Source organism: Pogona vitticeps, chromosome 1, assembly GCF_051106095.1.
Source record: "Pogona vitticeps strain Pit_001003342236 chromosome 1, PviZW2.1, whole genome shotgun sequence".
Taxonomy (NCBI): domain Eukaryota; kingdom Metazoa; phylum Chordata; class Lepidosauria; order Squamata; family Agamidae; genus Pogona; species Pogona vitticeps.
Genome location: NC_135783.1, coordinates 266925031 through 266937221, shown reverse-complemented (window position 1 = coordinate 266937221; position 12191 = coordinate 266925031). Strand labels below are relative to the sequence as shown.

General features: G+C 43.5%; 1 protein-coding gene across 30 annotated transcripts in view; it reads right to left on the bottom strand.

The window, feature by feature from the left end:
• The window catches only part of MICAL2 (microtubule associated monooxygenase, calponin and LIM domain containing 2), a 175589-nt gene extending 169982 nt beyond the window's left edge, over positions 1 to 5607 (bottom strand). For 22 of the 30 annotated variants that reach the window (XM_072985774.2, XM_072985773.2, XM_078383945.1 and 19 more), the window contains exon 1: positions 5466 to 5607. The gene's annotated coding sequence lies outside the window, so the exon portion shown is untranslated. Of the gene's footprint in view, positions 1 to 4890; positions 5059 to 5281; positions 5414 to 5465 lie in introns of those variants that run through there. The other 8 variants (XM_078383956.1, XM_072985770.2, XM_078383944.1 and 5 more) reach the window with 3 other exon arrangements.
• Between the last annotated feature and the right edge of the window lie 6584 nt (positions 5608 to 12191).

Here is a 12191-nt window from a genome sequence, read left to right as displayed (position 1 = left end):
GCTGACTAATTTCAGAGTGAATGGAGGAAAAGAGAGGAGGGAAGAAGAAGAGGGGGAGAGGAAAAAAGGGGAGGAAAGTGGTCAGCTGGGGTTGGTGTGGAAAGCATCCCTGAAAAGCAATGTCTTTAATTTTATTGAAAAATAAATGCAAGAACAGGTTTGTACAAGAGAGATTTGAGTGTCAGGTCTTTGCAATAGATGCCTATAGCTATGCATTTACAAATTTGAATAAAGATAGCTTATAATTTGTTTCTGCACACAAGACATATTTTTCTCTACAATTACTGAGTGGCTTAGCCTGTAAGGGCAACATGATACTTATATAGCCTCCTCTGCCAACAATATTCTGCCTTGTTAATTAGATCTTACCATCTCCTAGAATCACGCCCTGCAAGTCTTATTTCTGCACATAAAAAGCAGGCACCAAGCCAAGCAGGTAAGCAGTTTGTCTACAGTCCTCAGTAAGCAGCAGAGAGGGCATCAGAATAAAAAGCCAACAAGTGTTCAGAGTTATACAAAGAGTTTTTCTGGTCCCTTGACTCCCTCTCAACTCTGAACTGGAATGGCCATCTCTAGTGGTGAGAATGTCATTCAGATCCCATGCTCAAGTTGCTTCTTGGCTGCAATGATAGGCTAAGGTGCCAAGAGAGTTAGGGACATGCTGCATTAGGATGTAAAGTGCTTAGATATGTGCTTGAGGATAGTGACAACTATGGCAGTACTCGGTAAAAGGACCAAACAAAATCCAACCCACAAAATCTGCTGAGTGCTGCAGGCAGATCAGGATTCAGGATCAAGGTGCTAGATTACGTTTCTCAGTGCACATTTAAATTATTAGTCCACTTTTCTTTCTATAGTGGTTTTCAAGATTTAAGCACTAAGACCACTTCATATATTATACAGTGGCAGCTCTGATTCATCAGAAATTGGATATCTAACAACAATATAAAGCCAGCCCTGGTTTTCAATTAATGCATTTTATGATATATAGTTACAAATATTTGTTTACAATATTCATATGCCTTTACTGCTTAACATCTTCAGCATAGAAGCACATTTTAATGCATATCTTTTTTTAAAAACAGCTGAAGTTAAATAGGTAAAATCCCACCCAGACATGGAAACTCACTGGGATGGCAATAGCAAATGAATCCTTGAATACTTCATTTACCTTGAAAACCCTATTAAGATTGTCATGAGTTGGAAAAGACTTGACAGCACATAACACATCTATCTTGGCACAGAAATCAACAAGACCTTAAGCTGCTTAACTTTGGCTCAATCACACCTGTAACGTGTGACAGTGGCCCCAAGATTTTCAGTTACTCACAGAGAATCAGAAGGCCAAGTGTTCTCAAAGGAAGCCAGCTTAGCCTAGTTGAACAATATTCTAGAAGTTCAGCTAATTTTAGTTGAAATTCTGAGCACACAGATACACGTGCTTCATTAGGACCAATACATTATTTTGGAAAATGCACTCCAATGCTAAAATAAACTTAATTTCAAGCAAAAATATAGAAAATTGCCTTACACGTAAGAACACTGATTTTTCTTATTCCCGTAATGCCAAAAACTATCTGGGAAAGAATCTCCAGGGTTTCAGGACTTCCTATGTTCAGAGCATTGAGCTGGGATCCTACTGTACAAATAACTGTTTTGCTATGTCATTACAACAATGGAGTTTCGGATTAAAACTGTAATTTTAAAACATGTTTGAAATCACATTCTTTTCTCATGTTACTTCATATTCCATGTGGATTTTTTTTGTTATTGTGTTTAGAGAGAAGACAAAAGCCTTATTCAGGTGTTTTGCACCTGCATGCTAGAAGAGGCTAATGGGAACATACAACATTGTCCCACCCCCAGGTAGCAATGCGTGTACCGCCAGATGCCTGCAATGATTCTTGAACAAGGATCTCTTCAAGGATCAGTGAGGTTTCTCATTCCTGTAGAGGGAGCTACATATGCTTAGGACCTCTTCAGACCACTGCCCAGTATTACAGCATACACGTGCAATGCCATCAAGGGGCAGGCCTAACCTATTTACACCTTTAGCACTAACAGGTATCATGCCTGAAAAAGATTACCGTTCAACGTGTTCTCGCATCCCAACATGTGCTGAAATGCAATAGACCTGTGTAACTTACTCCTACTTCCACCACCATTTTTTTAAAATGGTGCCCACCATGCCAATGTGGATCAGACTGTGAATATTCTATGGTGAATTTAAATCAATAATGTAAAGATAAAATACCATTCCACTGCTTTTGCTCTGCCTAGACATGGAGACCTATATGCATATGTGGTGGACATGTGAAATAAGAAAGAAAGAATGGGCACTGGATTTCAAAGAAATTAGAAAAATTATTGGATGAGATATTCAGATATCACCAATTACCACCCCCTCCTGAGTATAATTAAGAATGACCATCTGAAAAAAGATCAAAAACAGTTGTTACAGTAGCAAGATAAATTTTTTGCAAAGAATTGGAAAAGCGACAAACAAATTAATCTTGAAGACTGGTATAAAGAAATGTGGAGCTTAACAATTAATGATAAGTTAACATGTGAAATGAAAATCAATTAGGCCCAAGATAGAAAAATTGGAGTGTTTATAAATGAAGAGCCACCTCAGAATTTTAAAGATCAGACTAATGTCATTTTCGTGTCACCTGCAAAATACAATCTGATGTTCAGTAAGAATTGGAACAGAATTATTACTGCTAACTAAACAGAAACTTTGACAATTAATGCTGAGAGGAAAGGTGACAGGAAAATTAATGTGTGTGTGGTATATGTATATTTTTTGGGGGAGGGGGGAGAGAACAGTATCATCATTCAAATAAACAAGTCCTTTTTTCAGAACTGATTTTACAATGACTTTTTTTCTTTTCTGAAGCCATGGAAGGCATTGGGTTTGTTGATAAGAGTTACCTACTCAAGCAGCTGCTGTTAACCTACACAGTAGTAAATAATAATAATAAAGACTGTCAGCAGATCTTATTTAAGTAACTGGCAAGTATAAAGGAAATACCACCTGCTGCAGAGTTGATGAAGGAGCATAACCTAAGATTTACTCACAACATACAAAATAAATAGTTTGGGGAGATGACCAAAAATACTGAGGTATTAAAAAGGACGCAATGTTGGAACAATACAGATGGTATTGAAGAAAATAGCATTAAAGAAATAGGAGAAAAAAGCCAGACATTTTGAACATGCCTTCTGGTGGCCATTAAAGGGTAAATTTCTTAGGGATGCCTCTGTTTAACCCCCAAAGTCTGGCAGCAGAAACAGTGCTCAGAGTAAGAAAGACTCAACACTTTGATATTTGGGAACTGCCATATAATTAAAGTGATCTGATGAGGAAAAAGTAACCTCTTGGGCTAATGTGAGGATGGGAACTTAGCCATTTGCACTTACTTGAATGTTGCAATCATCAACAATTTCAGCAATACCAAAAATGCTCAGTTTAAATACACATTTTGTGAAACAAAATGTCTCTACACAACAGGGATTTTTTTAAAAAGATGAACAAATCAATGAGCAGACGGTCAGAATTAGTAAAGGCATGCAACACCAATGCAAACTGGAAAAAGGAAGCTATCTGCCACAAAGCTGAAGGACGATACCGCAAGGGGGAAAGACGAGGTCCACGGCAAGATACAAAGTCCTTTCCAAACCACCAGTTTTCCTCCATATCCTGCAGTAGGGGAAGACAGACCTGAGAGGGATTAGGAGGTGCTTAAAGAGTCTCTCCAGCCCCATCCAATGGCTAAGACCCGCACCTCCTTAGACAGATGCTTCATTCCATGCAGCGTAACCTATGCCTGACGAAGGAGTGTGCTGACAGAAAGCTTAATTAAAGAGTGCATCAACAAGTGCAGTAGTCAATTTTGTTCGTGTTTCTTTGGAAGTTCATCTCCTTAAAATGTGCAAGCCTGGTGTTTTACCCAGGAGGTATTTGCTCCGAATTATACACTGTGGCAGGCTTACAGAAGCTGTTCCACTTGGAGTAGAACAAGTCTTACATTGCCAGGATTCCTCACCACCATGTTTTGTTTTATTATAAGGATGTGCTACTCCTGTGTACTAGTATAATAGCATGCTATTAAAGCTGCTCTCCTTCACCCCTAGCAGGGAACATTATGCTCACAGCTGCTGGTAAACAACCTCCTGACTTCCCTTCCACACCCAGGCAGCTTCTATCTACATTCCCAATCTACTGCACCTTCTTCTCCCTGTTGCTGCTTCTACTACTACTACTAAGTGCTCAGCCAAGGCTTCCTACCAGCAAAGGCAAAGCTTCCAGCAAAAGTTCAAGAAAGGTGCCCTGGTTCTGGAGACCAAGAAGTGTCTCACTCCGATTTTTGCAAATCTTCAATTGTACAAGGATTTCCAAGATCAGGACCACAGAAACCTGGTCCACCTGCCCTGGGACAGATCGGCTTCTCCTCCTTGTTCCTGGGTTCCCAAAGGCAGGCCCATCCGGCCCAGGGCAGGTGGCCCAGATTTGTCTCCACAAGTACAGGAGACACGCCTGTCCACTGAGAGTAACGCTTAACGCCTGAAATGGAGCCTATCCATGTTACTCGGCCGCCATCCTCCACCCGCTGATCTAGAAAGGATTCCCAATGAGCTCAAGGAGATTTACTCGAAATTCGAGGCAGAAGGGAATGCCCGAGTCTAAGCAGCGCCGGCCCCGCAACACCGAGAGAGAGGCTGGGGACCGACTCGCCTTCAGTCCAAGGGGCGGCCACTCACTCACTCGGCTTTCCCTCGAGGGCAGCCGGCGTCCCGGTTTTTTCCTCCCCTCTTCTTTTTCAAGGCAAGCCCTTCGTGCGGGTTTGTTTGCGCCCGAGAAGCGCAGGCGGGACAATGGGAACCTACCTCAAAAAAATCCACCTGTGCCTCGTCAAAGACACACACACACACACACACACACACACACACACCCCGAGGAGGTTCGCGCAAAGAGCCGCGAAAAGCAAGACGCTCAACACAAGAGGACCCGCGTTTATTTCCGCCCCCGTCAGGCGGCGGTTTGGGGTTGCCTCTATTTTAAAAAAACCCAAACCTTCGAGGGGGGAGCCAAAGAGGAGCCTCCTCGGCCGCGGGGGCGAGAGAGGAGAGGGGAGTCCGCGCCGCCGCCGCCGCCACCACCCCAATCCGCGGGGAAGGGAGCGCGCCTCGCTCCCCGCCAACCCCGCGCCACCTGCCTCGCCACCACCACCACCACCACCCCGGATCCGGGACGGAGTTCGTACGGCCGCCGACCAACCTCCGCCCGGCTCCGGGCGCTGGACCCGGGACGCCCGGACGACGCCCGGCGCGGGTCTGCTTGCCCCACGCCGGTGGGCGGCGGCTGGCTTCCTCCTGCCTTCCTCCGGGGCGTCTCAGGACGCCGCGGGAAAGACGGGGCGAAGCGGGACGAAGCTCCCCTCCACCGCCAGCACAGGACTCACCGGAAGCGCCGCCGCTCTCGGCATGCTCGCTCAGGTGGCGGCCGGCGAGCCCGGGACGGAGGCGGGAGGGGAGGGCGCCTCTCCTTCTGGCGCCCGCTGGGACTCTGGCATCGCCGCGGCCCCGCTTCTCTCTTTTCTTTTTTTTTTCCCCTCCTTCTCTTCTTCTTCTTCTTCCTCCTCCTCCTCCTCCCCGCGCCCGGCGCTGCGCGGAGCGATAAGCGCGGCTCTGGCGGCCGGCTGGGCGTGGCCGGAGAGGCGCTCTTTCGCCCAATGGGAAGGCGGCCGAAGGGAATCCTGTCAGGGCGAGCGCGCACGTGGGGAGCCCGGAACGCGGCGGCGGCGGCCGCCGCTTCCCTCGCCTCGCCTCGCTCCGGGCTCGCCAAGGTCAAGAGGGGAGGGCCTGGAGGAGAGGCGTCGCCCGCAGAGGCCGAGCAGCTGATGGGAGTTCTCGGTTGCACTACCTGGCAGCCCTTTTTTCTTCCCAAAAGAAAGGTTTTTTTTCTCTCTCTTTCTCTCTCTCTCTAAGTCCCAGAAAACTTAAGACCTGCTTAATGAGTTGTCGAGACATGGCACTTCTCCTGTCTGTGGCTAAAAATGAATGATAAAGATGGGACAAAGAACCAATCTAACAGAACCAAGAAATAAAATATTTTTTGAGTTTCTCCTCTTTTCTAGAGTAGTGCCTTGGAACTAAATGGGCAGGATATACTGTAAATGGCATGAAGCAATGAATCTTCCACTTTCTGGACCTTTTTTTTTTTTTACGGTATTCCCTGAAGGGTAAAGAAACTGCCAGCACGCATAAACAAAACAGCACATCAGAGAATGAGCTTTGTTTTATATGAGCATGTTGCCTCTAGTAGATGTGCCTGGGAGAGATCTTTCTGGACTGGGGTGACTGTCAATCTATCCAGCATTAACCAATCATTCTCTTCCACCTCTGCTGAGTGTTCTTTAATATATTGGAAGCAGTCAGTAGTTCGTTGTTGATCTGTTTCCAACTGTAAGTAATAAATCATTTTTATTCTTTCTCCTACAAATGTCTCAGAAGGAATTATTGAGGCCTTTGTTGTTGTTTAGTCGTTAAGTCATGTCCGACTCTTTGTGTCCCCATGGACCAGAGCACGTCAGGCCCTCCTGTCTTCCACTGCCTCCCTGAGTTTGGTCAAATTCATGTTGGTCGCTTCGATGACACTGTCCAGCCATCTCATCTTCTGACGTCCCCTTCTCTTCCTGCCTTCACGCTTTCCCAACATCAAGGTCTTTTCCAGGGAGTCTTCTCCTCTCATGAGATGGTCAAAGTATTGGAGCCTCAGTTTCAGGATCTGTCCTTCCAGTGAGCATTCAGGGTTGATTTCCTCCAAAGACCTTAATGAAAAAAGGGTGGGTTATCTGGGGAAATTGTAGCTGTTGTCCTCTGTGAGTCTCTGTACTTCTAAAGCATAGCAAAACAAATTTTATCAGAAATTCAAAGCTCTGCAACATTCCATGAAAAGCCAGCTTTGTATGCTCAACTCCTCCAAACATTTATCCTCATCATGAGGATGGGGTCTTGTGGCATCTTGTGTTATGTGTCATCAAATTGGAACCAATGTATGATGACTCTAACAGGGTTTCAAGGTCAGTAAGGTACTCCACTAGACGATGCCAAGTATCTATGGCATCTTGGAGACTGACAAGTTTGATTCAGCATCATTTTTAGTGTCTATAACCTACTTTTCAGATGCATGAAATGGGGATCAAAATTCATGAAAGTCAGAACTGTAAGTAGCAGTTCTGGTATCAAGTCCAAGGAGCACCAGATGCATCCCCAAATCAACTTTGCAATACATTATGCGAAATTAATACAAGAAGTAATTACAGCATGGAATACCCTGCCAGCATCTCTCCTGGCTCCCACAGAGTACCAGCAGCACTACCAGAGTTACAAATACAAAAGCAATACAAATACAGAAACATGAATTTTGTTTAGCATACCATATATTAATATGCACATTTTTTTATTTTTGTTCTGTCCAGCTTAGAGGAATGTCTACCAAGCTCTGATAGGCTTGATCCAGAAATCTAGATAGACCAGTGAGATCCTGATTCTGATGCTACCTCATCTGGTCTAACAAGACGCTTGGTCTACCAAGCCTTGGAGGTAATCTGGTCTGCACATCATCTGGGTAGAACAGCCCTCTATCTGGATGCCATTGCCACAAACCATGAAGGAGCATGGTCTGGTCTACTCATAATTCTGGTAGATCAGCCATCCATCTGGATGCCACCTCCTCATCAGGGCCAGAGGCCTGGTCCATGAAGCTTCAGGTATATACTCTCTGCTTCTTCAAAAGGCCAATTATTGTTGTTCTGCACCTCCCAGTTGCTAGCCAAAAATTAGCATTTGTCTTGGAGGTCTTTATGGTGGGAAATCAAGTCCATCTGGAGAGTCAGGGGAAAGGGAATGTCCTTGAAGTTTGATACCCTGGAATAAAGCCCAATTGCCCCATCCTAATGACAGGCCCAAGAAATGCTTGTACCGAATGGAACTTTTCAATCAACAAGATGCTTTTTTGCTTTTGGTGAAACAGGCTAGTACATGACTATTCCATTGGAAATATCTTGGACTTAAGTATTTCTACAATACTTGAGCCAGCAGCACAGGACAGCAGCTGTGCTGCTGGCTTAGAGGTTCCAGGAGTCATCAATTAAAAGTTACTTTTCCAAACTCTGTACCCTTGCATAAATAGGACTGTGAGCATGCAACTGAGTCTTGTATATTTTTACTCTGAAGTCCTGCTGACTACAGTGTGCTGATTCTACGACTGGCACACAGAGGATCATCACCTTAAATTGGAGTAAAGTTATCTTCCACCTTATGTGAGTGTAAGCAGTTAAGCTCTGTTCCAATGGAGGGAAGGCAGCAGTAGATTATAACCACAACACACAACTGTTTCATTAAACAGTAAGCTTTCTAAAGAAGGAAGATTGATTTTTGGAGTCACTAATGTTGCAGATCTTAAATGTACTCGAGAGTTCATCTACCAAACTCAACTGAACTTAGTTACCTAAGTAGGAATATATGGGCTTATGCGTTAAATCTATGGGTAACTGATGTGTAAAATTTTTTAGGGAATATGAGGACTGTGTGAGTGGGGATTGTCCATATATTATTATTAAATTTAAATATATGCAGATTTAAACTGCAGCTTGAAAAACACTACATTGAAGATTCGTAGGTTGTTAAACAGCTGTATCAGGGATCTCCTAGCAACTCTCCTTAGACTGAAGAAGCTACTTGGATGAGTAGCGAAATGTTTCAACCTAATAAGAAAGAAGTCCACTTGCCATGACTCAACTTCCAGATAACCTCACCTGGATAAAGGAGAATCTTCACAAATAAACTGCCTGTTACTGTACATGTAATACAGAATCATGATTGATTCCCAGCCATTTAGCTATTTGGGATATAGATAATAATAGCCATGTGCTATGAAGTTGTGTTATGATGAATGGCAGGATTTCCGAGATAGAGAATACAGAGTAGTGGTTCACCATTCCTTGTTCTGGGAGCATCCTGGGGCTGTGAAGCTTGCCCAAAGCCACACAGGTTGGCTTTATTCACAGGATACACAGTGGGGGGATCAAACTCCCAACCTTTGGCTCTGCAGCCAGATACCTAAACTACTGAGATATCCAGCCAGCTGGGATATAGATGCTGGAGTTAAAATAAATGTGAGAAAATCAATTCAAATTTGAGATAATAATATCTTAATGGTAATTTAAAAATTAAAAAAACATCCAAAGCAAACAAATCTAGACCGTTTAAATGTTTTGAGAAACAAATCCCCACAGCAAATCCTTGTTTATAATGTTCTTCTTCTAATGCTGTTCTTGTATTCCAGTGACTCGTACTTATCAGAGCTCCCTTAACTACTTACAAAAGCATCCAATCTTGATTTTCTTGCTTTGGAATGCTTGTGTCTTATAAACAGCATGAGATCTCATGACATGGCCTTCCATTGTATCTGACCAGTAATTTTAACTTGTCTTTGAAACAATGTTGTTTATTGTGGCCATCTATATCTCACTTTCATTGCAGACAATGCTGAGAAACAGGTGATAAAATTATCCAACTATTCATGGAATGTTTTGCATTATCCCTTCCTAGAAATAGCTTAGAAGCATTTGTATTCAATATCACTTTTGGACATAAATAACCATTTGTGAGTCCAGGAATCAAGGTCATTCTCCCAAGATCAGTTGCATTTAAATAACAACAGTTTCTGATATTTGTTTAGTTCCATCAGTTAACAGAATAGAATCCAAAGCAGTTGAAACAGATTAGTTTTGTGAAGCCTAGAACATCGATTCAATGTTGTTTCTAATCTTCAGCGTTTTGGTGCATAGGAACGCAATGCACTGTAAACTGCCCATGGAGATCAGTAATCAAACACCCAGGGCAGCTGCTGGGAAGTCCAGGTCAGGCCTTTTTGTCAAGAGCATCTTCATGATGCAGTTCTTTCCTAAAGGAAGATAGACAAGCCCTGTACCTAATTAATTTTAGCTGGAAACATCTGTAATCTGCCTAGGGTTTTTTTTTCTGCTCAACTCTACAAAGTGTTGTTTTAATTTTGCTGTTGGTGCATCTGTGGCACCTAGTTGTATAAACTGCCTTGGGTGTGATTTTTAGGGTTGAAACATGCCATAGAATGGTATGTAAAACTAAATGAGCCACATCATTTCATGTTATATATGAAGGCAATTTCTGTCTATGTCAGATACACTCATGTACTTGTGTCGGGTTTCCCCGCTGGGGCTGGACTCAATGATCCACAGGATCCCTTCCAGCTCTGCAGTTCTAAGACTGTTGTTGTTGTTGTTGTTGTTGTAAATCCATTTCCCTGCTTCATGGAGCTTACAAACAGAATTCGCAGCAAAAGCCTACTTCAGCAACTTGTAAGGAGAGGGAACGTATTGGCCCTGATTCCATCACTCTCTATTCATGGAAAGCAATGAATCTCTACAGTGAACCCTAGAAAAGCAGGGTTCTCTCCTTCTTATGGAGAGCTCCCACAGATGCAGAAGGGTCTTCTTTTCAAACTCGTGGTCCTCTGCAATATATCTGTTACATTGACAGTGATGGATATGATGACAGAGGGGGCAGGGCTATAGAGAGCACTCCTCCCCCCTCCCCATGTGTTCTTGAACATGCTCAGAAAATACCTAGATAGGGCTACAGCCAGACAGAAATGTCAGGGACAGGGGTAACAAGATATTAAGATAAGCAAGGTCTGGTTACACACTTTGGGAGTGCACACGTATACGTGCATACTTATCAGTCCCTGTGAGTGTCATGGGACTTCTTTCCAGCTGTGTATATATCCAATTTCAATCTTTGGCTTTATTTCAGCCAGAGAAACTGAGGGTTAAGAGACAAGAGAAACTGGAAGGACTTTTAAAGAGAGATATGAAGTATGAGGTAGTGCCAAAAAGTGGTTTAGAGAGGGCAGCAAAAAAGAATGATAAAGGGGAGCAGGAAACTTGCGAATGGCTCAGAGTGGGGCAGCAGAAGGCACAGGAGTCAAAGGGAGGGAAACAACAGCAGGGAGGTAGGGCAGGAAGAACAGGTCATTAAGGGCTGTGTAAGATGTGTATAGCGTTGAAGGCCAAGGAGCTTGAAAGTATGACTAAGTGCCGGATAGATACACAAGAGGTAGAGAAGGAGATGTAGGAAGATTTTTGTGTCACAGAGCCCACCTGATGATTCTTTGGGCAGTTCTGACATGAGCTCAAAGGCCTGAAGAGTTGCAAAGGACACCTTAAAAGAAGAAAGTTGCCATGATCAAGTCAATCTGGGAAAGGGAAAAATCCAGAATATGATTTTCTTATGGTTTCAGCCAAAAACCTGGAGTTAAAGGGCGTATTTTAGTAATCATGAACAGGGGAATTATTTAGTGGTAGGGTGAATATTGGGAACAAATATGAGGTGCAATAAAAATAATGGGTCGTGGGGTTTGTGCTTGATTTACAGAAGAGATACAGTGATCTTTTCAGTGGATTTAAGAAATGCTTGAGGAGAGGCTCACTTGGCAGGAAAGATGCAGAGTTTACTCTTTGGTATGCTTGAGTTGGATCAAGTTGAAACATCCAAGCTGACAGAGCAGTGGTTCCCAACCTTGGGTCCCTAGATGTTCTTGGACTCCAACTCCCAGAACACTTCGCCACTAGCTGTGCCGGCCAGGGTTTCTTGGAACTGAAGTCCAAGAACATCTGAGGAACCAAGGTTGGGAACCACTGTGATAGAGGAACACAGAGACATGGGAATCAATGGCAGGAGCAAAAGGCAGAGAATACAATTGGATATTATCAGAATGCTGCAAAATTTGACCTTGTCGCCAGTGGCCGTATGTAGAGAGAGAACTATATGGTGCTGAACTGAGCCAGCCAAGGGGGAGGGAGAAGGGTGGTGCAGGAGGTTCCTGAAGTTAAATGACTAATTATCAGACAGGAGATTAGTCAGTAGAGAAAAGGGTCATAGTGCATGGAGCAAAAGAAGGAGGAATGGGTGAATATAAGAAAAGTGTGTGAGGATAAGAAGAGAATAATTATTTTTGATTTTGGCATTGAGGAGATTTGTGGCATTTTATTATCTGTTTACTTTAAAATAATGTTATATCATCACTTATCACAGGAGATCCCCAGGTGCTGTACAATATTAACAGCTAATTATTTCAGAAAATA